The 27,794-nt window shown below is 42.8% G+C and overlaps 1 protein-coding gene across 3 annotated transcripts in view; it reads right to left on the bottom strand.

The window, feature by feature from the left end:
* Positions 1-23,088, bottom strand: part of znf1035 (zinc finger protein 1035) — a 44,963-nt gene extending 21,875 nt beyond the window's left edge. Inside the window, exons 1-2 of one of the 3 annotated variants that reach the window (XM_078253198.1) lie at positions 22,670-23,088; positions 2,676-2,730 (exon numbers count right to left, since the gene is read on the bottom strand). The gene's annotated coding sequence lies outside the window, so the exon portion shown is untranslated. The remainder of the gene's footprint in view (positions 1-2,675; positions 2,731-22,669) is intronic. The other 2 variants (XM_078253199.1, XM_078253202.1) reach the window with 2 other exon arrangements.
* Between the last annotated feature and the right edge of the window lie 4,706 nt (positions 23,089-27,794).

Raw genomic sequence — 27,794 nt, 5'->3', positions numbered from 1 at the left:
ATTATTGTGAACATTTTACAAGCCACTAAAGAAATGTATTCTACAAATTATATCAAAATTCAATCCAATATGAATTTGCCACCAGATAGATTTACAACTTACAGTTCTTTAAAGTGTGGATGTTAAAATGTGACCAGACAAGGTGGGACTACACAAATTCCCTCTGTACATTCTATTTACAGTAGTGGAGGGGTTTAGTTGTCCCTGGGAATCTTGCAACTATGTGATCAGGTATAACTGTTCTTGCCAAAACTGGGAAACTGGTAACCTGACTCCGCCAGATGGATTGCTTCGCATTTGCTCGGCATATCCATCTGGGAACTTTCCGTTGGAGAACTTTTGGGAAGGGGCGAAAATACTGATTAGCTGATTGGATAAACCATCTGTCTACCACCACCTATGTTGGTGATAGACGGGCCAAATCAACCAATCAGATCAACGATATATATCAAACTCTTGCCGAAACCAGTCGGGAGAAGAGCAAAAACATCTTTTCCTCCGAGAAAAGCCTCCAGTGCCGTTTTTTTGCTCTTCTTTCAATGAAGGAATACTTTCTAATTCGGATAAAACTTGCGCGATAGCTACGCTCATCTCATCCGTGGAAGCAGCCATGTTGTTTAGACTGAACAGTCGCTTCTTGTTGCGTCACACCTAAACCCGCCTCAAAACCAACGCTGATTGGTTGGTCGTTTGGCGAACGGCTCCAAATTTTCTCTGTCTCAAGATGCCAGCCTGATCTGCGAGTGGAAAACTGGAGCTTGCGAGATCAGGACGGTCTCACGAGGCTAGGAAACTGGGGTTCCTCTCTCCCATAGCAAGGTTCTTTTTTTAAATATTCAAATAATAATCAAATATTTAATACTCAAATGCAGCCTGTTATTGATATGTACTACACTACTCAGGCTTATGCATTGGCAATGCCACTATAAGCATGTGGTTGTTGTTACACATTCTGTCCAACATTAGCCTGGCATTGAAGGGGACCTACGTCACGGCGCATTGCATTTCTGACACGCCGCTCTCCGTTTACATTCATTTTCCACCACTAGCACCCAGCAACAAACACGAAACAGCGAATTCTGTAATGTAACATTATCTAACAATTGTATTGAAGTGGCTCTCTTGTAAAGGCTAACAGTGCTCGGTTAGCACAATGACATCATATAGAAAGCAGTGTCGAAACGATTTGTCTTAAACTAAGTAACATAGTGTTAGCCACGATGCTAATGGCATTGATAACTAAGCCAAACAGTACTGTCAATACTATTTTAGTGATTTATAAGCAACCTGTTTCTTGCAGATTGTCACGTTACTGAAAATACAGCTATTAGAAGGTAACATATGAAGTTGAAGCTACTCTGACAGCTATAGGGCAGCTAACATTAACTTAAGCTGTCTCCATGAAGCTCCTAAGCAGGCTCTGGCTGTCTGTGCCCATGCACAAAACAGGCACTTATAATACCTGGCCTTCTTGGAGTCTATGGGTGGGATCCTGGAGAGGGCACTGCTAGGGGATTCCATAGCCACATAGCTGAAAGATTGTAGCACTCATATGGGCAACAACAGAGAAACCTGAACAGGGGTAATTGGAAGGAATGGCCTGCTTGCTCTGAACCTTGATCTTTTGTGCTTTGTTAATGGACTTCTGTTCTTGTATTGTCATGTATTGTCCAAAACACCATGTGAGCATTAAGTCATAAGGATACTTGTTACAAAACACCTTAAGCAAAAGATTGATCATTGACTTTGCCGTTTTATCAAATCTGGGGCCATATGTCTTGGAAACTCGGTTAAAGAGTGGAACTGATCGCCTTTGGGTGCCGAGTTGGATCAGGTGGCAAAACCAAAAGGTGTTGTGAGCGTGAAGCAGGAACACCTGGCATTTCCATATATCATGGGAGGTTGGGACATTTGACTGGATTGCATTTCATGTCTCACTAGTACCTGAAGCAACAGACCCCAACCAACGCAGCCCCCTGCATTGTTTTAACACAGGGCTGATTTCGGTCTGAATGACTGTTTATCTGTCTTGCATGGATAGGTTTGACTCAGCCAAGACTGACCCATTTCAGCTGGGAGAAGACCCATATGACAATCTGAACAACAATCTGAGGTCTATCAATTGGAAGTCTTAAAAGTCTCAGTGAAACAGAAGTTGGAGCGTCTTTAGCTTCTGTACTGTGACATATTTCCTTAGAGTTTACCTCAGTACTGAGGACTGTTGGCAATAGCTCCACACAAACTCCCCTGACCTGTTGTTGCTGTTAGATCAGGAGAAAGACGAAAGATTGGCCGTTCTCTTCTTCCTGTCCCCCTACTTCTGGCGCTCGTGAAAACAATACCAGTGTCACTGTCTCAATATGCAATGCTTTTTATATGCTTCTGTGGATTTTCACACTGCATTAACTCATTCTTTGTTTTGTTTTTTAAAATCTTGAATGCAGATGCTGTTCCTCCTTTCAAAGAACTGCTTCATTAAACCTTTGCTATCAAAAAACTTTTTCAGGAGTACTTACAAGCAATAGCAGTGACAATCGTGCATTTCAGATGTTAATTTAATTATGTAATGGAATCCTTAGGATATTCACATCTACTGTATGCAATTTCCTTTCAAATAAGTATTTCTCAAAGAAAAAACTCAAGAACTTAACTAATATAAATAACCTTTTTTTTACCTGGTATTGAATGTCTGCTGCCATCTAAATCTCGAAAGACATCAATCCTGGCTGCCTGTAAAATTAAAGGAAATACAATTATTATTAATGCTATCACTTGTTTTGCATTTTGTTTATGCAGGATAAAAAAATGGCATCGTGGCTATTGATCTAGACAAGACAGAAATCAAAGCTTGTGCCTGTGAAATAGGTAAAGGCCGTTTTATGCTTCTGCGTCGAATCAACGACGTACCCCCACAGACCCCTCTACGTCTACCCCGGACCCTACGCCGTAGCCTGACACGCACCTCTCGAAAAATGTAACTACACATCGCAGCAACGCACGTCGCTCGGCCGTGGCTTGGTAGCGTTGCATCCCCCTGGACTCATTTCCTGGTTCTCTTTCTCCATAAACAACATGAAATCAAGGAGAGGGTTAACTTTTCCTGCTACAGATTTCCCACCTTGGTCAGAAAACACACGGGACACACTTTGTTTCTCTCACTATGACTCTAGAGTCGGTACTCGCTCCGAAGCTAATCGCCATCACTCTCTCACTTCTCCCTCGCTCTATCAGTATAAACATTAGGCCACTTACGTAGGCTACGGCGAAAGCTCTGCGTGGAGTCTCCGCAGAACCATAAAACAAGCTTTAGGCTGCTATCCCTGTGCCATAAGTAGAGAATAAATTTAAATTTAATTTTAATAAATTAAAGTCATCATAAGCTATTGAAAAACATTCTTCATTTTTCAAAACATTTACAGCCAGATGTGCATGCTTACAAGTACAGAAATGACAGCATTGTTTCATTTACAAATTCTTAAACTGGCTTGCACTTGCAGGACTCCATAATACGACCTGAGACCATTTTCTGAGACAGTGTGAGTATTTTCTTTTTTTTTTTTTTTTTACAAATACTTACACATGTGCAACCTGCAAATTTGACAGTTTTTTAATTTCATATTGAAAAACCAAGAGGGAGCGAGTCTGCCAGAGTTAGCCAATATGTGTGAGAGGGGGAGGGTCCGTGAGTAATTAGTCAACTGCGAGGGTAACATCACCTACATTCGTGTTTCACTTTCGTGGCGTCACACTCATCATCCTTAACAGTCAACCATGGCGAAACATGCACATGCTGTTGCATGGCACTGTTGTTACAATGTTTCCAGGAAAATCATGATGTTGCCGTCCATAATCTATTTATGAGTGGTGATCCGCAGCCGAGGTTCATCCATTTTGTTTGCTAACGACCGTACACTGGCGAGGAAAATGCTGCATAGAGATAGCCAATAAGGTGTTAAGGCAGTGACACACCAACCCGATAATCGGCCGTTGGACAGTCTGGCGAGGTAAGTGACTTGAGTCTGTTCGGTGTGTTCCGTGCCGTCGTCCGTCGGAGGAGCTGTCGTCCTTCATTTTGGCCGATTTGACATGTTGAATTGGAGGGCGGGCAGTCGGACTCCATGACCAATCTGATTGGTGGAGTGCTAACCCAGAAATGACGAGCGGGATGAGCGTGACTAAGCCTCTCAAAATCTGATGAAAATCTTTTAAACTGACCTTTGTCGATCTGAAATGAAGACAGATTCATCAACTGCATGGCCTATTTCTCGCTTAAAATGTTTTCATAAACACGTTTCGGTGAACTCTCTTTGTAAAATATGAGATCGTATTCTGAACGAGCCACCATAATGCCCGGTTGAAAAATCCGGGAGCAGCCAGACCCACGTGACGCGTTCGTCCAATCAGCTGCCGGTTTTAATTTTTTTGGGCGACAATACAGATTAGCGCCGCCTGCTGTTATGGAGACGTATTACACACTCAAGTCGGCGTCGCTTCGGTGTGTTCTGAGGCACTTTTTGGACCTCAAGGAGCCGACTGATCAGTCCGACTGCCTTTTCTGCCAACGGTCGGCCGTCGGGTTGGTGTGTCAGGGGCTTTAGTCTTAGCCTAGTCTCCCACTGCCAGTTGGCTAGTCCACACAGTATTCTGGGATGGGAGAAAAACATGCTCTGGTTTATTGGCATTTCTTTAAACAAATCGCAATTGTCTTGTGCTGTGCTAAGCGCCGGACAGAGCCACAGTGCCGCTGCAAAATATCCTCTGGAAGGAACTTGTTTTTGTGGAACATGTGTTGGTTCAAAAGTTGTTTTAGTCATGCAACAGAAAACTTGGATTGGACAGATAGTGATATCCCGTGCATTCACAGATTTATTTGCGTTTTAATGTCAATGCTGACGTTAGCTCCGACATTTGCCACATGCCGCAGTACCATTCCCTCACTTGATTAAGAGAGGTACAGATGTGACAGCAGAGAGCGGAGGCCACTTCTGTGACAAAGTATTTAGAAGAAAGCGAACAATCTGAGCAGCTGACAGAAAGCGAGTGAAGGAGAGGCCGGCCCTGATGAGAGAGAGATGATGATGTGTTGTCACACAGACGACCAGTGATGTACGTGCTCATAATAAGTTATCAATTTGAAGGATATCATCCCTTAACTCATAAGTCCGGAAATTGTGTGCAAGGTTGAAATTCTAGGCTAATAAATGGACAGTTTTTGGTTCCCTTCCTGTATTTGGGACGGATCACGTTCCCATCTAAAGTGATCCAAACTCCCTCCGATTTTTTTCCTAAACTTGATGCCTAAACTTAACTGTCATCTCCGCATGCTGCTCAGTTTTTCCGATATGAAACCGAAATCGCAGATCAGATCCACGAACCTGTGTCGCGGTGTGAGAAGGCAGAATCGTGACACACCCCTTCCAACTCCCAGAGTTATCCTTCCCGTCCAGATCCAATGCTACATCTTTAAATTACTATTAGTCGTTTTGGTGCCCTATCCCCCTTTTGTCGGGTAAATTTAGTAGGTGTGGGAATCTCTTGGCACCTCACGATTCGATTCTGATTCAGAGGCCAACAATTCGGTTCTAAACTGATTATCGATGCAACACCGGTAACGCTAACGGAGGTGTAACGTTACGCATGGCCGCTGTTCTGACTCTGGTGCCTGGGTAGGTTTCCCGACAATTCAGTAAACTGCCGTTAGCGTCCTTAGCACTGGAGTTAAGTGCTGACAGGGTTTGGATTGCTATAATGATAGTGGCTGGCTGCTAGCTGGCTGGGGGCTGACTGTGGATGTGTCCCTGGGGCTGTTGTCAGCTCTCATCCCGACTGAAGCCTTGCAGTGCTGGGAGAGTGAGGCAGACAGACAGGGGAGTGCTAGCTGGCTAAATTACCATTAGATTAGTCTATCTATACAGTTAACGTTACTGATGAATTTGTGGGTTAGCCCAGAGTTGTGGTCAAAACAAAACAATACTAAAAATAACTGAGTGTGTTGATCGATGTCTTAATCTTATGTTACCCACCAAGAATTAGCTAATGTTATAGACCCTTTGCAAACACGTGACCACGTCATGATGGACGGCAAAATCACCGGCAATAACAAGCTTAACAGTGTACAGTGGGGCAAAAAAGTATTTAGTCAGCCACCAATTGTGCAAGTTCTCCCACTTAAAAAGATGAGGCCTGCAATTTTCATCATAGGTACACTTCAACTATGAGAGACAAAATGAGAAAAGAAAATCCAGAAAATCACATTGTAGGATTTTTAATGAATTTATTTGCAAATTCCTCGGGAATATAAGTATATATTATAGTCACCTACAAACAAGTAAGATTTCTGGCTCTCACAGACCTGTAACTTCTTCTTTAAGAGGCTCCACTGTCCTCCACTCATTACCTGTATTAATGGCACCTGTTTGAACTTGTTATCAGTATAAAAGACACCTGTCCACAACCTCAAACAGTCACACTCCAAACTCCACTATGGCCAAGACCAAAGAGCTGTCAAAGGACACCAGAAACAAAATTGTAGACCTGCACCAGGCTGGGAAGACTGAATCTGCAATAGGTAAGCAGCTGTGGGAGAAATTATAAGAAAATGGAAGACATACAAGACCACTAATAATCTCCCTCGATCCGGGGCTCCATGCAAGATTTCACCCCGTGGGGTCAAAATAATCACAAGAATGGTGAGCAAAAATCCCAGAACCACACAGGGGGACCTAGTGAATGACCTGCAGAGAGCTGGGACCAAAGTAACAAAGGCTACCATCAGTAACACACTACGCCGCCAGGGACTCAAATCCTGCAGTGCCAGACGTGTCCCCTTGCTTAAGCCAGTACATGTCCAGGCCCGTCTGGAGTTTGCTAGAGAGCATTTGGATGATCCAGAAGAGGATTGGGAGAATGTCATATGGTCAGATGAAACCAAAATAGAACTTTTTGGTAAAAACTCAACTTGTCGTGTTTGGAGGGGAAAGAATGCTGAGTTGCATCCAAAAAACACCATACCTACTGTGAAGCATGGGGGTGGAAACATCATGCTTTGGGGCTGTTTCTCTGCAAAGGGACCAGGACGACTGATCCGTGTAAAGGAAAGAATGAATGGGGCCATGTATCGTGAGATTTTGAGTGAAAACCTCCTTCCATCAGCAAGGGCATTGAAGATGAATCGTGGCTGGTTCTTTCAGCATGACAATGATCCCAAACACACCACCCGGGCAACGAAGGAGTGGCTTCGTAAGAAGCATTTCACGGTCCTGGAGTGGCCTAGCCAGTCTCCAGATCTCAACCCCATAGAAAATCTTTGGAGGGAGTTGAACGTCCGTGTTGCCAGCAACAGTGTGTGAAAACCTTGTGAAGACTTACAGAAAACGTTTGACCTCTGTCATTGCCAACAAAGGGTATATAACAAAGTATTGAGATTTTGTTATTGACCAAATACTTATTTTCCACCATAATTTGCAAATAAATTCATTAAAAATCCTACAATGTGATTTTCACTCATTTTTCACAATTTTTCTCATTTTGTCTCTCATAGTTGAAGTGTACCTATGATGAAAATGACAGGCCTCTCTCATCTTTTTAAGTGGGAGAACTTGCACAATTGGTGGCTGACTAAATACTTTTTTGCCCCACTGTAGTAGACGAGCGGAAAGTTTCATAGTTTCAATCAGTTTGAAATACATAACACTAAATAAACTGTATTTCACGTAAAGTCAAGTTTGACACATGTGGTCTATAGCATAGCTCTTCCACCGTCCGTCATGGCGTTCATAATTCGCGCGAGTGGAGCGTGACGTCACGTGCAAAGGGTCTACAGACCAAGCATTAGCATTAGCTACTTGTCAACCAGCACCTTTATAGTAGGCTAACCTTAAAGCAACACCAAAGCACTTTTCCTCTTCGGTCCCCCTACAGGTTGGAAGCGGAATTGTCCATTACCATTAACGTTACCATTACCATTATTCTTATGTCTCATTCGAACTACAGATCTGCTACCCTGTTACGAGTTGATGAAAACGATTTTGGAAACATTATTTAAAAAGGTACAAAAGAAGCTTTGGTGATGGATCAATTGATATTGAAAATCAATCAATATCAATAAATAAGGTCTCTGTTATATTACTGTGTTGCAAAGTGGCATGTAATCAATGACAAAATGCCATGTGGCAGAAAAGAAGTTGTATTACATTTACTGAGTATAACTCTCCTCCAACCCCCCCCACAAAGAATCAAGATTTGTATCGAATAGGGCTGTAACGATACACCAAGTCCACGGACTTGGTGTATCGTTACAGCCCTAGTGGATATGGTGGACAACATCAAATTCCTGGGAATCCACATCTCCAAAGAACTCACATGGTTCCTCAGCACCTACCACCTGGTAAAGAAAGCCCAACAGGGGATTTTCTTTCTCAGGAAACTCAAACAAGCTGGTCTCCTCTCTCAGCTGCTGGTCAACTTTTATCGTAGCACAATAGAAAGCATCCTCTGTCAGTGTGCCACAGTGTGGTATGCCAGCTGCACAGCAGGGAACAAAAAGGACTTGGCCCTGGGTGGTGAAAAAGGCACAGAGGATTGTGAGAGCTGTGCTCCTGGACCTGGATGCTGTGTATGCTGTCTGCTTACAGAGGACAGCTAGTAGCATCAGCATGCATCCAGGACACTGTCTGTTTGTCCTATTGCCATCTGGGAAAAGATACTGAACCATCAAAACCCAGACTAACAGACTGAGGAACAGCTTCTTCCCCAGAGCTGTAGCCTCCATCATCACCCCCTCTCCATGCACACAAACGCAACCTGACATTGCTTAGACTTCACTTCAGCATGTAAATTCTGTGCTGCATCACAAACTCTGCATGGCCAAAAAAATAAAACAAAACGCATGCAATGGCAGCTAGATGGAAATAATTATCGGTTGTTGACATCGGGCCAGTTTTGCTCATCAAATCGATGCCAATGTATAAAAAAAATTTACTAACATTGGCCAATACTGATTCCTAATCCGCTCTCTATATCTTCTCTACTACTTTTTTCTTATTCAGATTATTTTGTTTGTACGCCCCCTGGCGTTTCGGAGAATGCTGCAACAATCAACATGTTGAGCATAAACGCCTCGATGCATGCTTGTAGCTCGCGCTCCATCTGCAGAGGCCTGTGCCACAATGTCTCTCACATGTATAAAAAAGCTTTTCAGTCTTTATATTTGATCAAGCAAACACAGATGTGGATTCTTTGAAAACATCAATGAAATGGCCAGAAACAAAAGGATGTGGCTACTGAAAAAACAACTAATCCTAGAGGCGAAACAGTGTGAAGGTACCGTATTTTCCGGACTATAAGTCACACTTTTTTCCATACTTTGGCTGGTCCTGCGACTTCTAGTCAAGTGCAACTTATATATCAAAATATATATAATTTAACATGTTTTAAATGTTATTTCATGCTGAAAACATTACCGTCTACAGCAGCTCTAGGCTTGTGACAACTATATGCTGCTCCTAAAGACAACTGAGAAAGAAAAGAAACAGCAGGTGACTGCAGGTAGTAAAATACGCAGCCAAAAACAGTAATCGAGCAGCAGAACGAAAGTTTGGAGTGAGTGAGAAACTTGTGAGGGACTGGCGAAAAGGTTAGTCTTACTGCAATGAAGAAAACAAAGAAAGCTAATCGTGCGCTGAAATCAAGATGGCCAGAGCTGGAGGAACGAGTCCACAGATGGGTGCTTGAACAACGTGCTGCTGGGAGAGGCTCGTCAACAGTGCAGTTACGTTAACATACCGGACACCTACCGTATTCAGCCCCTTGTTCTGTGTGCTATTGTGTAGTTTAATAACTTGCCTTTCCAGATTAAATGTCTGTTCTTGGTCTTGGATTTTGTGAAATACATTTCTAAATAAATGCGACTTATAGTGCAGTGCGACTTATATACGTTTTTTTCCTCTTCATGACGCATGTTTTGACTGATGCGACTTATACTCCGGAGCGATTTATAGTCCGGAAAATACGGTAATCAAAAAATTCTGGGAGGCCTTTCTCACAGCAGGCCTTTTGACTTGCTAAATGGTGGTGTAACAGGCAGGGTATTGTGGATGCTGGGTCAGTGGAATAGCTTACTGGCACACTAAAATGGAACAGAGGCATTTTTGCAATCATCTTTCACATCCACCACCTCTTCCTTTTCTGACCCCTTGTACTGGGGACAATCACATCCATCTCCACACCAGTGCAACCACTGCACATATGCTAGCAACTAGGGCTGCACGACTGATCTAATCGCAATCGCGATGTCACTCTGTGCGATTACATAACCGCAAAAGTTGTGCAATTTAAGTGAACGAAAAAGGTGTTCTGTGTGCGGGACTGTGTCCACTGCAGTCTTCACGTTGTAACACCCTTCACTTTACCGACAGTATTAACAAAAAATGAAGTATGTCTTAAGAAGCTTGGTGTTCGCTTAACTCACTTCACATCGTCTTTGCTATCTCTCTTTTCCCTCACACAGCCGCTATGCTAACTCCGACACCACTCACGGTCGCGTGACAAATCAGTATGTGTAGGCAGTAGCGTGTGTGTTGTGCATGGTCACGTGAGTATCAGAAGTGTAGAGGGGTTCAGAGCATTTGTATTTTTATTTAATTTTCTAAAATATGAAGTTATTTAAAAAGTATTGCACATTTGTTTATCTATTTCTTTTTATGCTCGTTTAACGTATGTTCAAGTTAAAAAAAAAAAATACACATTTCAAAATTTTAGTAGCTTAAATTCTGCATTTTCCTTGATAGTCAAGTAAAATCACGATACCATTATATCGCAATCGCAGTATTGTAAATCGCAATATGACTTTTTCTCCAAATCGTGTAGCCCTCCAAGCAACACAACTACCAACAGATGGAAGTCTTGGTTTCCAGGGATATGTCAGACATCACAGCATCAGTAATTTTACAGTATTTGGTATATATGTTCAGAAAACACATACACTGTTTAAGTAACAATGCACTTGAAATGTTTATTGGCAAATACACATAAGCATAAAAATGAAATTGGTACAATCATCAATCAACTGCTCAACACTGACAAAAGGCCCTCTCGCCGTCTGTGTGAAAGTTACGAAGACGGAATGGGGGGGACAGTGTTGGTGCGCCTTTTAAGCTGGCAACGGAGGTATTCACAGAGTCGTAACAGAGCCAAACCGACATTTGTGTGAAAGGGACAGCCGGCATGGCGGGACTCCATGCAAAACGATGCGCACCACAGGCAGGTCTAAAAATGCAGCGTTCTGAGTGTCTGAAGTTATCCGTCCTTCTCTCTACTGCCAATGGACCTTTTTCACAGCAGACATTTTGACTTGTCATAGTAGGAAAAGCACAGCTGAAATTGATGATGAATTGAACGATGGCTCAATTCCATCAAGTGTCCCAGTAAGCTATTTCAGTGAGTCAGCATGCACAATACCGGGGCCTCTCCTAAGTGGAATGCAGCCATCATGAATGGTTTTGAATACACCTGTGCTTTTCCTACTATGACATGTCAACATGTCTGCCATGAAAAAGGTCTATAGAGACAGAGCACATTTAAGACCCGCCCACACCGGAGGGGAAAAGAACTCTCAGCTCTCTATTGACCTATTGTATCCATAGACTGTATATAAACTGGACCAACAGATCCCGTTGCTCTGGACGGAGATCAGTGAAGGCCATTAGAAGCACTTTTCCGGTGAGCGCTGAGCGTTACTGCGCAGCCTCCAACTGAGAGAGACAACGTAAATGTGACTTGAGCAACCTGTCTGAAAGTTGTAAGTCTTCTGGTAGCTGTGCCAAGACAAATCTCAATCATTCCCAATCTTACAGAGACGGAGAGTGTATGTATATGTAAGGAGATAACATGAGCACAGGCTAATTATTGCTAACTAAAATGCTAGTTAACATTAGTAAATTAAACAGCTAATGTAAGTCGAAACTGTCTGCAAGCTTCTCCTGTACTATACGGTAATTCCTCTACTATGCGACAGTAAGTTGCTTGGTTATGACACAATCGTTAGCCTACTTTTACAAAAACGTCTGCTACGGAGCAATAACGTGAGGTACAAGGTAATGAAGCCTTTTATACATTGTCATGTTTCTTTAGAAATAAACAATGGACAAATAAAGTCTTTAAACACTTCAGATGTAAAGTTATTCACTGTCAAAGTGACATCAAAATGAATGGCAGTCAGTGGAATGCTAACAGCGGGTGAGTGCTTGTTAGCATTAAAATGGCGCCATAGGAGCTACGGGTTGTTGACAGACGCTTACCCCCTCGCTTGTATCCCGTGAACAAGCCTGGATTACCCAATGGGCATTATGGGCAGGGGCCCATGCACACTTGGGGCCCAAGTGAAGTCTTGATAATTATCCAATCAGAATAAAATAAAAGTTACAAAAAATGAAGTCTCGCGATGGTGTGTTTTATATGTCAGTTGGATGACTTGACAGGTAATGATTGGGCGAAGGCCACATGCACAGTGTAGATTGGCTAATGGTAAAGGTGGGTGGGCATAGAGCAGGTTGTTTATATCGTACTGATTTAAGATCAGTTTTCTAAGAACGAGTTGAGATTGAAAGAGTGGAATTAATTTATAACAGATCCCCGGTCAGATTGGGTTGTATCAGCGAGTGAAAGAAACCGCTGCTGGGAATGATGAAGAGGAGGATGTCGAGGAGCTAGCCAACGTTAGCTTGGAAGAGTCGCTGCCTTCTACCAGCTACGCTCAGCCACAGCTAACGGTACCTAACATTAACTTTAGCGAAGTTGTTGTGGAAAAAGACAGAGATGAGGCCGGTCATCAGCATTACAGAACAAGGTAATGGCACCTTAGGTACCATCATCTCTGAAGACCCTGCACTATGGGGACCGATTACAGAGACCGTCCAGGAGGAAATTATACTCAGAGGGATATTAGCCTTTCACATTCGGGCGGCTAAATATCCAGCATCTCGGAGGGGGAACAAGGCTGGCGGCGGAAAGACACGCTCTCTCACTAACGATGCACTGAGCCGACACCATCACAATGGTGAAACTGTATCACGGGAGTGGATTCTATATTCACTGTCCACCGGAGACATTTATTTGCTTTGCCTGTAAAGTGCTACCAACACACAGCAACACATTTGTAGTAGGGTTTAGCGAGCTGGTGAGGGAGCTTGACTGAGGATTTGATCTGCGACTTTGCAAAGAAAAAGACAAGAAAGAAGAACTTCTAAAGGTAAGAGCTATTATGCTATCTGTAAATTGAGTAGGCTAATATAATCTGTTGTGACCAGATAATGTACATATTTAGTTTAGTTTATTGAAATGCCATGCATACTAGACGTGTATTGCATTATTATTTTGTGATGCTGCTATAGGCCTGTGTGAGAGTTAGTTGTCAAGTGCAGTATATGTTGGCTTTTGCAGTTTGTGAAGTTGCCAGCTGACTTAGTGACTGTTATTTTGCAATTTGCACTCAGCTGTGTTGTGTGATGGCATTGTTGTATCTTCAGTCAATCATGTTTCAGAATTACTATTGTGCTTTCTGCTTGGGTGATTTTTAGTGAATACTATATCGCCATAGACTTGAGCCATACAGTGCTTTGGTATGACTTAATTCATTGTAACATTGTCTTGAAAGGCATACTTGTCATTCATCTTTTGACCAATAGTCATTTGGCATGTCAAATCACACACCTGGTGGGATGTGTGTGTGTGTGTGTGTGTGTGTGTGTATGTGTGTGTAGTCTGTCTAGTGGGGCGAAGGTTCTTTCAACTGCCTACAGTTTGCTTGTTGTCAATAGATAGAGCTCATGGATAGAGCCTCCATGAGTGCCCAGGGGCTCATGGAGGTACTAATCCGGTTCCTCCTCGTCAATTTCGTCTGCTAACAAACAGAAAAACGCCTAAAAGGCTGCTATGTGGTAATACGAATTACCAATAATGTGAAGAAGCCATACCGAAAAACTGAGCTTTGATGAAGACAAAAGTGAATACAGACGTGAGAAATCAGCAGGAAGAATGGGAAGACTGTGGGATCCTGACACTAAGCTAACAATATGTTTGCTTTAGTGTGTAATTTTTTTATATTAATGAATGTCCGTTACATTCAAGCCATTGCCAAATGAGTTGCTACAAAGCTAATTAAGACTATCAGCTCTCTCTGTATTTCTCAGTATGGCTATGTACAGCAGATTGTGTCGCCTGGTGACTTTCACACAGCTAAACTTGAGTGAAGAGTATTACCTCTTCTGAAGAGTCCATCATGTTTTTTTAATCCTCTGTGTCCTCCTTGGCTACTTGCAACTGTTTGGAGGAGCGCTGGGGGTTGTGCGCGATCACGGAAGGCTTGTATCATGTGGACGTGCCGACAGTGTTGTTGTCATTACTTAGAATTCATGGGGGCAACATAAGGTATGCACTATAGCTTAAACTTACAGACATAGGCTAAAACTAACATTTGGATATTTGACTTGGTAACGAAGTGCTTGCTGCAAACGTTACGTCGGACATAACTGGCTGATTCCTCACGCCTGTAATCACTTTTATCTTCATAAAAGCTCAGTTTTTCGAGTTGGCAGCAGAGCTCTGGTTCCAAAAGTGATTTTCACCATTCAATATCTCCATTGATGTTTCATTAAATGCTGATATAAAGAGATTTAAGCCTGGAACGAAGCCAACCAGCTACGAGATGAATCATGACCATAAAACATTTGATTCTGTGCAAAACAAAACATTTAGAAAATTGCAAAAAAGCAAAAAGGTACAAGACTGTGTACAGAAACGATCACAGACTTCAGTGGTAGCAGCTTGCTATCTACCAATCAGAGATATCGCTGTTACACTTTGGCTTTAGATTGTGGGTAGTGTAGTACTTCTCCATGACATCACGAATAAAACATGTTTTTCTTCAAACAAGGTTGATATACGGACTTCTGGCTTCTACAGGGGCGTAAACCTTTGTTTCACAATCTCATAGCTGGTGGTAAGTCTACCTTGGAGGGTTTAGACATTATTGCCAATAATCAAAAACCTTATGGAGAACATTAATGGGCTTTTTTACTTCCGTAACCACACTGTTGAGCTCCATTGTGGTTTTATAATTCATGTTGGCGGTTTGTGGGTTGAAGTGGTTTGGCATTGTTGATTATCGCTGGTGATCGGCTCACACACACAAACTAGACGCCGACGCTGTTGTGTTATACGCTTGTGTCACGCCTTATTTTCTACCAGCATGCTGTGTGAAATCACACACTGTGGCGACATTTTGCCACCTCTGCTTGGTTCTGTGTAAATTAACAAAGCCATAACAGCATAACAGCAGACCTTCATTGCAACGCTATTGCAAAACTCTGTGTTAAAGGGGCTATAGGGAATGGTCTCCGGCCAGATTCAAACCAGGGGATGTTGCATCAAATGGACGTTAAGTGTGTACTGCAAAGTAACTCATGGGTGTCTGCTAGCAGAAAGATGTTCTATGCAGTCAAGTACTATTAGACAATAAATGAATCCAATCTAAAATTTCATTTAGAAATGATACACTCCTCCAGCCTCCTCCACTAAAACACAGGAACCATAAATTTTCTTTTCGAGAAGATAGAAAAATAGCAGGCAGGCACTCTTTGCAGCTTATCAAACTACTCTTCCTCAGACATCTCACACTAATGCCTTATGGGACATACAGCTCTTAACATGGTCCTGGATCCCCTGGTCCCCAGTCTGCTGCTGATTATTTGAAAACCACATAACCGTTTGATAATATCATACAGTGGAGGGTACACAAAATGTCTTATCACAATCAACAATTGCCAACAGCTTGCATCAAGGCAAATGACTATTTCTCTCTGCAGAAGCATAAATCCAAGAATGTTGCCTATGAATTGTGCCATTTTACTGGTTTACATTAAGCATGTGCAGGAAGGTGACATTTTAGGAGAGGTTTCTCACCAGTGAGGCACTGTCCCCAACTTCAACTGTATGAAAAGTTTGAATACTACATTCATGCTTCGATTCAGTAGGAATGTGGAATAAGTGTGTTGGAATAACAAGTGGTGGCACAACCTGCATGGCTGGGCAACAATCTGAGGTGGTGAAGAGTATGCTGGTGTGTCCCGCAACATCTTCGTAGGCCTGTTTTTGGGGCCGCCAATTCAAGCGGTTGTCGGCATCAACTGAACAGCCAATTCTTCCGACTCGCTGGTCAGCTTGGAAACAAGAGTGAGGAAAACAAACAAACTGATAGGCACACCCAAGGCTCCTTACATTTTTCATCTCATTTGATCAATCCAATACACAGAGCTATTAAAACGGGTCAAAGATTACGTTGGAATGTTCCTTCTAAAAACACACAGGTTCGAACTATTGGAATAACATGTCCATAAGATGGCAAACGTAGCATACAACGAGACATACACAACTACTTATTGGCATATTTAATCCAACATGTCTTTTAAAAGATCTCTACATACCTACACATTTCAAAATAAACTAACATTAATAAACTAATATTCTACACTGTGATATTTAATATAAAGACCGTAACAGACCTCTCTCTGTGCCCTCTGCACCGCTAAACAATTAGGCCCATAGCAAGCAAGCAAGCTAGCTTACCAGCCAGTCAGCCAACCTCTTAATTAGAGAAATGTAATTCAAGAGAAGTAATTAATGTATAATTCACACGCTCTTGTCAAATCTAAGGAAAGCACATTGCTATCACCAGATGAGTGACATGTTTGGCTTATTTTACGGTAACCAATGTATGATGAAGGCATGTTGGGTGGAGGAAATTAACAAGCTAACGAGCCAATAGCCAGCCATTCGGTCGCTCCGCTCCCACTGTAGGGAGACTTCTTTGCCGAGAGAACGGATGACAGCCCGGGAGAGGCACAGTCCAGTTAGCCATCTACTGGTACTGCTGTCTTCACAGTGGGGAGTGAAGCAGAGGGACCGTAGGCTCTGTTCGGTTCTGCCGCTGCTGGCTAGAACAAACGCTGTTTGTTGTGGGTATCATAGCAAAGGTATCCGGTTTCCCTTGTGTTGTTGAATGATGAATAGATTACCGCCGCCTTCTGGTATGGGGAGTTATTTCATTGCACGCATGCACAAAACGCACAGGGTACTTGGCAGTCGGCTGTAGTCTGTGCGGTGTGTTCCAGTGCTAATTTTTGGCCCAGACAAAGGCGATGAGGGCCGACACCACAGGTGGCCGTTGGCTTGGTATGTTAGGGCCTTTAAAGATGCGAGTTACAATACAACTGAGCCCAGAGAACAGAAGATGTGTGAAGACCCTGATAATCTTTGGCACCTCAGGCTACATGAGGCATTAGCACTCTGAATCAATACAAAACAAGTGGGTATCTTTCAAAGTCACAGTATAAAATGTGCTAACGTTTCCACATACACTGTTTCCTTGCTGAGCTGCAGTGGAGGGAATTTTGTACTAAAACACACATGGTGGCATGTGACACGGATCATAACAACTGCCCATAGGGGTGGATGGTATAAAGGCTACAGAAAGTACAACAGTATGAATTTGCCCTACGGTACATGTTTTGACTATACCATACGGACCAGCATAGCCCTCATTTAGGTTGGGTCGGGAAGGACTCAGCCAGCCAGGGCTGCACAATAGGCCATTCACTTCCATTGCATTGCGTGAAAACACCACCAGGCTGCTACAGTGTCAGCCAGACATTTCTCATTTCTCTTCTGACATGGATTGCGTAGTTCTGCAGTGTTTACACTGTATAAATTAGCCTAGCAGCTAACAGATCCTATGAATTTCAGCCTGCATGCACATTTTTCTTTAGCCTAGCATTGTTGAAACAGAGCAGCTAATATTGGTAGTGACAGCAACAAGTTAGACTGCTGAATGTCCAGCCCTATTGCGTACTATGTGAAATATGTCCTGGTAATACAGTTACCAGGACATATTTTACAAAAATTAACATACCGTATTATGTACCGTTACTGTCTGTGCTGTACATGTAAGGGCAGCGTGCCCAGCCCTACTTGCACACATTGTTTTCTATGTAGGCCCACATACCTGCAACGCTTTGACCTGTCATTATCGAGTTAAAGTGTAATTAGGGCCCGAGCAGTGAAACTGCAAGGACCTATTGTTTTTGTACAGATTATTTTTCCGAGTCCTTCGTCGCATTTTTGAGGGGGTTAGAATGCACAAAAACTCACAAAAATTTGCACACGTCACAACTGGTGAAAACTGCAAAGATTTAAACAAATTACACATATCCACCACTAGGTGGTGCTATTGCAGAAAACCGCATTTGGCCCTGTAACTCCCAAACCGTACATCGCACATTCAAAAACCATATATATTTGCGTTCCTTGGATCCAGCTGATTCTCCTGATATAGGCCACGCCCATTTCCGCCTAGATTTCTTAGTGTGAAAAATCGCGATTTATCGAAAACCTACTTTGCCGAACTCCTCCTAGACCGTGCGATCGATCTGCACGAAACATGGCAGGTAGCATCTCCAGACAGACCTGACAAAAAGTTATCCAAAGAATTTTTATAGAATAAAAATTGCGCATATTACGCACAAACAAATTTGTATAGCTAAGTATGAAAACACCAACTTTGCCATATCTCGACCAAAATAAATGCTATCAACGCAAAACTTAAGATTCTTGTTTGCCATGACCCTCTAGAGGTGCCCCACACATTTTACAAAAATTGGCCACTAGGGGGCGCTACAAGTACATAAAGTTTATACCTCATGAACGGCTCATCCGATTTTTACAAAATTTGATGGGTACCATCTAGGGCCACTCCTGAGGCCAACCCCACAGTGGGATACTGATTGATCAAAGTGGGCGTGGCCTATGGGACCCACATTTGGATTCACCACTTACACTAATGTGAACAACGGGTCTTGGACCTCACCTACTAACAAATACACATGTGGACCACTAGGTGGCGCTATAATGACGTCAAACGTGTTTTTGCCTATAACTCCCACATTACACATCGCACATTAGAAAGCCTTACATCGATGTGTTCCTTGAATTAAGCTGAACCACATCATATAGGCCCCGCCCATTTTGCAATGGGCAAAACCAACTTTTTCGAACTTGTCCTAGGCCATGCGACCGATCTGCATGAAACCTGGTAAATAGCATGTCCAGATGGACCTGACCAAAAGTTATCAAAAGAATATTGCTACGTTAAAGTATGCGCATTTGATGACCAAACAAATTTTCCTAGCTAGCTACCACACACATATCATATCTCGGCCAAATTAAAATGTTATCAGCAAAGAACTTGGAATCATTGTTCAACATCCCACTACAATGCTCTGTACCAAATCTGCCAAAGATCGGCCATTAGGGGGTGCTATAATCAACGTTCATTTGTTTTGGCCAATAACTCAATGCATTTAAATGGGGAATTTGCAATTGCAATATCTCGGCCAGAGTAAATGCTATTAACACGAAACTTGTGATGCTTGTTCGGCATGCCGCTCTGAGGCTCTCTACCAAATTTGGTAAAGATCAGCCAATAGGGGGTGCTATAGTCAACATAGACCAGTTTGGGCCCTTTTACCCCTTCTGAGGTTGAGCATATAGGTCATATAGGGGTCTTTGTGCCATTAATCTATACTGTTACATCCAAGATTGATACACTGTATGTAAGAAATGTAAATAGTTTGTCCTTTATATGAGTTATAATGTTCAATATGTTTATTTTTGCACTGGATGACTCCAAATATATAGAACTGTTTTAGACAACACAAATGCTTGTGTGGCATTGCTGTGTGTGTGATATCAATATATATCTGTGAGATTCATGTTCCGTTCTATTTATTTATTTGTCTTTATGGTCCTACAACCTTTTTAACATTCAAGTTACCTCACTGCAGCACAAATATTCTAATAGCCCAGTTTTTCCTGAAAAAAAATGATGTTCATAGATTGACTGTGGACAACAGGGTTGATGTTTTACAAGCTTTTATAGAAAATAAAACCAGATGGACCAGAGGTTGTCAAAAATCCTTTAGGGCTCTGGGATATTTGCAATGGCAGACCTTCCGGCTCACCTCTTAATATTTCCTGACGTTTGCCTCCCCACCGTTATGCTTTGGGTCCCACTTTCGCACGCTCCCCGGGTCGTTGGGGCGACTGGTGCCTGGAGGCTTGGACCCCGTCATAACTGCTTGCAGTTCTAGTTAGGGCCAGAGCACGAAAGTGCGAAGGAACCTATTGTTTGTCTAAAAGTATTCCAATTTACATGAAACTTAGAATGTGTGGTCTACGTGTGATTTTCAACCTGGACCCCATGTCCCCATGCATTTGTGTGCAATAGACTGATGTGACCAAAATTCTTTGAAATTGGTCAAACTACTCTTCCATGGTCCTGGATCCCCTTGTCCCCAGTCCGCTGCTGATTATTTGAAAACCATATAACTGTTTGATAATATCATACAGTGGAGGGTACACAAAATGTCTTATCACAATCAACAATTGCCAACAGCTTGCATCTAGGCAAATGACTATTTAAATTGGTCCAGTATTGAGCAAGATTGCAGGGAGAGGCCGGCGCAAACCGAGCTGCAATGTAACCTAATGGGGCAATTATGCAGCCTCGATTTTTGTCCACTAAGTGATTTATTTTTGCTACTGACAGGCTCAGATTGTTACAAAAAGTGTCTAGAGAACATTATCGATCTCACAAGGTGACTTTTTGTCCGAAGACAGCAGTGTGGAGAGTGGAACGTAAATCGGGAAAAAGGCGGTCTGGGAGTCTGGTATTTCGGAGTATGGCTAGAGAAATTATAGGCTCCTGTTATCTAAAACATTGTCAGTGCCGTGGTGGCTCAATATCTAAATGATTTTGACATTGTGGATGAGGTCGTTATAGTTGTTCCAAGAGTATAGGCTACGGACGGAGAGGAATCCAGTGTGTGCTTCAGGTGTCAAAAACCGATTAGCTTTGGATTAATGGTCATGCACATGAATCTTTTTTGCATTTCCTTCACAATGCCTTTTCACATGACCCTAAAGAAAATTACAAAAGCTATGGTTGAGTTGAAACTAACTTTTTACAATGCCCCCAATTTACACATTTTATTCATGTGCATTTATACACATTTTATTAACATGCTTGCATTACACACATTTTTCACGTGCATTACATGTGACAGTTCAGTTGACCATGCAGAGGATAAGGGAGAAGTTAGAGCGGGAGTGTTATTGGTGTCCGTCTCACCCCTAATTTCCACCAGGCGCGTCTGCACGTTTGATAATCCACCAGCTGCGCCACTGCGCGTCCCAGAAGTATGCGTGAAGCAACTCTCCGCTCTGTTAAAGATATGCGCCAGGTCTATTTTCACGCCAGCCGCGGGGCGTTCAGGACAGCCGGACAGGAAGTGAAACAGCGAGACCATAGGTGGCAGTAATGCTCCACCAGGTTGCAATTCAGCATTAAAAAGAAGAAGAAGAGGAGGAAGAAGTCAAATGTTGCGATTGTAACGGTCCAGCGAGATTTGAGGCAAAATTACACTGTGTACAAATGTACGCACTACGCGTTGTGAGTGAGTACACAGTTCTACAATGTTCCGAGTTGAGACACAGCATATATTTATTATTGAGGTTGTTGTTTGTAGTGGTATTGAACTACCAGGAAGTGTATATGGTTTGACAATGCTTCTCTTGCCAAGGTATCATGGGATATGTTGTTAAAAAAAGTTCCTCAAGTTTATGAGGTGCAGTTGTAAACACTAATTTATCTCAATATATGGAGAGATTAACCCTCTACCTTGTTCTTTTTTTGACAGACGGCTAGAAAACAAACTGACAAAAGTCTGTTTGGCTGAGGGTAGTGAATCAGAGACTATCCAAAAGGGGAGTGAGGGACTTTTACACTCTTTTTCAACCTGTTATCCCTCTCTACCTGCAAGGCACCCTAGAATGAAGACCTCTGTCACAGAATAAACTACAGTTTACTTTCAGTGTTTTTTCCCCATGCAAGAGCACCCTCAGCTAAGACTTTGCCAGAGGACTAACGTTAGGGACTAGTGAATTTATATCAGAGATGCATCATCCAAGACAATGGAGAGGTTTATGTAAAATCTATTTGGGACAATATTATAGGACAGATGGGTCATATAAAAATGTCTTGGAGGTGACAACTTTCTCTTGTTTTAGAGCTTACTGCGCATATTATAAACCTTTTAAAGTATGATGAATTATTACCATGCAGCAGGTGTACATAACATTACCAACTATTTTCTTTTGTAAACATGTGTTTTGTTCTCTGTGATAATCTGGACAGATATGAGCATTTTATATCACCCCATGTTTTAGTTTTCAATAGGAAAAAACAATGTTTGACCACCTGATCTTGTCTTGCTTGTGTTATTGTAAGATGCTGTACTTTTAGCCAGCCTGCACGGATGACAGCAAACGAAAGGGAAACTGTAAGATGCAATCAGATCAACAAAAACACTATCAGCAGCGGTTAAGTTTGTGACTCTAGCCACGTGTTATAGATTTATTTTACACTGACGTAACGTTAGGTTAGTTCAGGGTAACGCTAGCTAGCTAGCTAGCTACCTCAGTGACTAGCACAATGCTAGCTAGCACGGATAACCAACAGCTAATGACTCCTCTGCAGCTGGTCTTAAGCAGGACCCCTTACCAGATCAGTGCTCCGTGTTGTTCTTGCGTGCTTCGCCGCCGGTTCCTTTGTGGTTTATCTGCTACAGGGTCTGTGTTGAAATAATCACAAGCAAACAGACGTCGTCCAAAGACATTACATGTCGGCTTTCTTTGCCAGTACGCGGAGAAAGCTGCAATCCTCCTTCCCGATGGCGTCCGTCTTTCCTATGAAATATCGTCAGGAGATCTTTTTTTCGGTCTGGATTGTGAGTCGATGGGGGTCGTTGAATCTAAAACCCAAGTGTTTTCCCTCACGAAGTCGGCTACAGGGCTTGTTGTGCATCGGGTAGCGGTGCTAGAGGCAAATTCTCCTCCATTATCTTTATTTGCGCATTTTCAGACAATGTGCCCTGAATTTTGCGTAAGTTATACAATGGTTTGATTAGAACCAATAACAAGGGGCAGGGACTCCGAGAGAGCCCGCCCCTGCATGTTCTATGGCTGACACAGCCAGAGCCTGAGGGGGCGGCTACACGACTCCTTCCGGGCGACCGCGCCACGGTTGCCTCCTTGCTGCTGCTGCTGCAGCTGCGCCTGCACTCCCAGTCCTTACGTGCTGTGGCAGTCTGGCAGACAGACAGTATTACTTGCGCTTACAGTAACTGCGCTGATCATTGAAGTCCTCAGTGGGGCCTCAGTGCTCCCCTGTGCCGTTTCAGTACCACTCTGTTGATTTTACATGAGTACTATGATCCAGGTTACTGGGGTACTCAACCAGTTACCAGACATACTTGTCTGCTGGACTAGATGTGGTTTGTCTTTAAAGGGTTAATAAGTTGCATACCACCATTTTGTGTGCAAGACTTGCTACAAAATGGCGCCACCTCTTCTGGTGCACATTATTACAAACCCCTTTTGGCTGAGGGGGCACATGAGAACCACTTCCAATGGAGAAAAATACATTGTTCACGAGAAGGAGAAAAAAACCTGTATATTTGAAATAATGGGTGAACAGGATCCTCTGAATATGTCTGATATTCTGTGACCAGACAATTCCTTTACTTATTCTAACTGGTGCATTTATGCACCCATGAGGTTTAGCTTTTACCTCAGAATGAGCAGTTTACTGAGTAATTGATCAAAGGTCCCTGAATGTATTTAAGTTCGTACAACAAAATAGTTGCAAATGAAGATGGGACCGCTTTCTGGTCAAGTCAGGCCGAATAAACCTCTAAACCTGCCATTGCAGGAGAAAAAAAGGTCCACTGCCACAAAAGAACTGGTTAGATTACTGCCTATCCTGCAGGAGTCAGTTAACTTCTTGCTGTTTGCAATAAAAAACAGGTCTGGATCATCTGAAACACTCAACCTGTATTTTATATCAAGATATTATGATTAAATAATTCTGTTAATCTGTAGGCTATGACTGGATGACTTAGTTGGGTGTTATTTTTTCATATAGTTATTCCCTCACTGTTAACAAAACCAAGCACTGAAGCCAGCGGAGCTCTTGACCCCAGAGGGTTAAGGTCCATATTGTACAAACTGTACACTTGCATGCAACTTCAAGAAATGGTAGAAACACCACACTTTCCCCATACTGAAGCTCAAGCCTGCTGTCAGTATGCTTGTGGCTCGAAGGTTACAGGTTTAAATCAGGTTGGCTGTAAAATGCTGAGTTGGTATAAAGAAGGAAACACTTTAAATTTGCAAGACAAAAACCCTGCTGTCATAAAGGGATGAGATGTTATAATAGTTCAAACAGAGATAACAGCACACACTTTCGGAGTCTCCTGAAAGGCCTTCGTGGTGTTGCACTTGTTTGTACACACAAAAGGTGTCTGAAGTAGTTGGAAAAATGGAAAAAGAGAGCTTGGGAGAGAAGCTGGAATTCTTCTTTTCTCACCTCTGCACACCTGACCAAGTGATGTGAAAAGGGGGCATGGTTCAAGCCCCCAGGAGGAGCGCCGGGCTTTAAAGCAAAATTTGACATAGTGGCCAAACCATAGACAGCATATAAGAATGGACCAACAGATCCCGTTGCTCTGGACGGAGACCAATGAAGGCCATTAGAAGCACTTTTCCGGTGATGGCTGAGCGTTACTGCGCAGCCTCCAACTGAGAGAGACAACGTAAATGTGCCGTGAGCAACCTGTCTGAAAGTTGTAAGTCTTCTGGTAGCTGTGCCAAGAGAAATCTCAATCATTCCCAATCTTGCACAGACGGAGAGCGTAGGTATATGTAAGGAGATAACATAGCCACAGGCTAATTATTGCTAACTAAAATGCTAGTTAACATTAGTAATTACACTTAAACAGCTAATGTGAGACGAGACTGCCTGTGAGCTTCTGCTGTACTATATGGTAATTCCTCTACTGTGCGACAGTAAGTTGCGTGGTTATGACACAGTTGTTAGCCTATTTTTACAAAAACGTCTGCTACGGAGCCATAATGTGAGATACAAGGTAATGGAGCCTTTTGTACATTGTCGTGTTTCTTTAGAAATAAACAATGGACAAATAGAGTCTTTAAACGCTTCAGATGTAAAGTTATTCGCTGTCAAAGTGGCGCCAAAATGAATGGCAGTCAATGGAATGCTAACGGGAGGTGATGGCTTGGTAGCATCAAAATGGTGCCATAGGAGGTTCGCGGTCCGAGGAGAAGCTTACCCCCTTGGGCCAAACAGTGAAATTACAACTTCCGGGTCCGTCACATGATGCCACTGGGTCCAAAATGACTTAACCCCATAAAAACCAGTGGATATACTTTTAGAACTTTACAACCCAAGCAAAATGACTAGTTTCACTACCAGAGTTTAATACATTAGGTCTGATACCTTTTGGAAAGTCTAGAAGAGCCGCACGATTAAATAACTCTAGCCCCATTTAAGTTAGCGGAGGGCTAAACCGGAAGTTAGCCATTGGCAGTGCTCAAGATCTGGGTAAATTTATGCAAGGAAATCTAACTTTTTTGGCTGCATGTGCCACTGAGCAACTTTCTTGTTGGGGGTGCTTGTTGGCGACATGACAAGCGTAGTGATGCCTTAAGCCCAGAACTATTAGGTTTCTCTAATAGTACTTTCTGCAAGAATGCTTTGAGTATGCATACAGTGAGTATGTTTTAATATTAGTTGGTCAAGAGCAAACCCCTGGGAACGGCTTAGTGGCCCTACTCTGTATTACATCACCACATGATGCACACTGGCCCAAAATGACATAAGGCTCTGACACACCAACCCGACGGCCGACCTTTGGCAGAAAAGGCAGTCGGACTGATCAGTCGGCTCCCCGAGGTCCAAAAAGTGCCTCAGAACACACCGAAGCAACGCCAACTTGAGCGTAATACGTCTCCATATATACATATATATATATATATATCGAAATAACGAATGCGTCACGTGGGTCTAGCTTCTCCAGCCAACTATAATGGCGGCTCGTTTGAATCTGTCTTCATTTCAGATCGACAAAGGTCAGATTAAAAGATTTTCGTCAGATTTTGAGAGGCATTCGTCCCGCTCATTCCGCTCGTCATTTCCGGGTTAGCACTCCACCAATCAGATTGGTCATTGAGTCCGACTGTCCGCCCTCCGATTCAACATGTCAAATCGGCCAAAATGAAGGCTGACGGATGACGGCACGGAACACACCGAACAGACTCAAGTCACTGACCTCGCCAGACTGTCCAACGGCCGATTATCGGGTTGGTGTGTCAGGGCCTTTACACAATCTCCAATACACAATAATTAGAGAAGAAGTGTCACAAACAAGACAACATTTCGCATTGTATTATTAGAATATCATTTGATTAGGGTGGAAGTCATATAGTAGCTTAGTCAATAAAGTATCTATCTATCTATCTAGTCTGTAGGGACTTGGCTTGGGAACTGGAGAATGGCTGGTTGAAGTTGATAGGATTGCGGTATGGTGGGTGGACTGGTAGCTGGAGTGGTACTGCCGAGGTGACCTTGAGCAAGGCACCAAAGCCCCAACTGCTTAGAACACCAACTATGTGGCAGCCCTTTTGCTCTGACATCTCTCCACCAATGTATGTCCATGCATGTGTGCATATTTTGAATCTATGTGCGAATGAATAAAAACAACAGAGTATACAAATGTAATTGACCCATTGAGGGATTCATAAAGAACTTATATCATTAAATAATTGTATGCCATAAATGTGTACAGGGACCCAACAGGAAGTTTGCTGCCTTAGCCAGAGGAAGTTAGAACCGCAAATGCAAACAACCGGCTCGCCGGGAGAAAGAAACTAGTATGCATGCTCTAAGGACCTGGACCTGAATGGGGCCCCTTCTAGGAATATTGTTTGAAGTTTTCTTAATACATCCATTGGTAAGAGTGAAATGTTACTTTTTTTGTCTATCATGATGCTGTAAGTACATTAAGTAAGTATGACTCAAACTGTTGCTTTTATCCATATCCCCTTGATTATTCAGCCCAGTGCTTTCTTTAGTTGATATTGAGCCCAAAAAGTGTTTTTGCCAATAGCGAAACTATGTACATGATAATGTCAGAAATCCCATGAGTGGCCCTCAGATGGTTCTTCACTTATGGTTTTTTCCTTGCCTTTTGCTTTTGATGTATTACCTTCCATAATGTTCAGTTCACATAGCAGGTTACCAAAATCAACCAAAAATAGGATGGACATTTGGGTTGTGCACACAAAACACCCATTGCAGCAGAACTGCAAGTTGAATTCCCAGCAGATGTCTTGCTAGTTTGGTGACCAAGAGGATGCCCACTGGTTGCTCCAGAAAATGTCTGAATGCATCCCACCTGTGTGCACACCACACATTTTCTCACACTTGTGACTGATGCTCAGGCTACATGATTTGCATGTGTGTTCATGCTGTAGTTCACATTTTTGTTTTGACTAGATATTGCTTGGTAGCTAAATGAACCAGCTACATTTTCTAGACTTTCTGTCTGCTTGACGAGTTCCTTTGGGTCACAAGAGGTATGTAAACCACAATGTGGACATGTGTAGATCAAGTAGTTTGATCAACCAAGAGCCCCCCCCACCCCTAGTTACAACAGTCACGTAAACTGCAACATGTGCAAGCGCAGAAGGAATCCTCTGGCCATTGCATCAGTGACCAGAGCATGTGAGCAGAGCGGCCTGGAGCAGCTTAAGCTCCTTTAAAATGA

This window comes from Sander vitreus, chromosome 6 (assembly GCF_031162955.1).
Source record: "Sander vitreus isolate 19-12246 chromosome 6, sanVit1, whole genome shotgun sequence".
Classification (NCBI taxonomy): domain Eukaryota; kingdom Metazoa; phylum Chordata; class Actinopteri; order Perciformes; family Percidae; genus Sander; species Sander vitreus.
The sequence above is the reverse complement of the archived record's forward strand: the minus strand, read 5'-3'. Positions and strand labels throughout refer to the sequence as shown.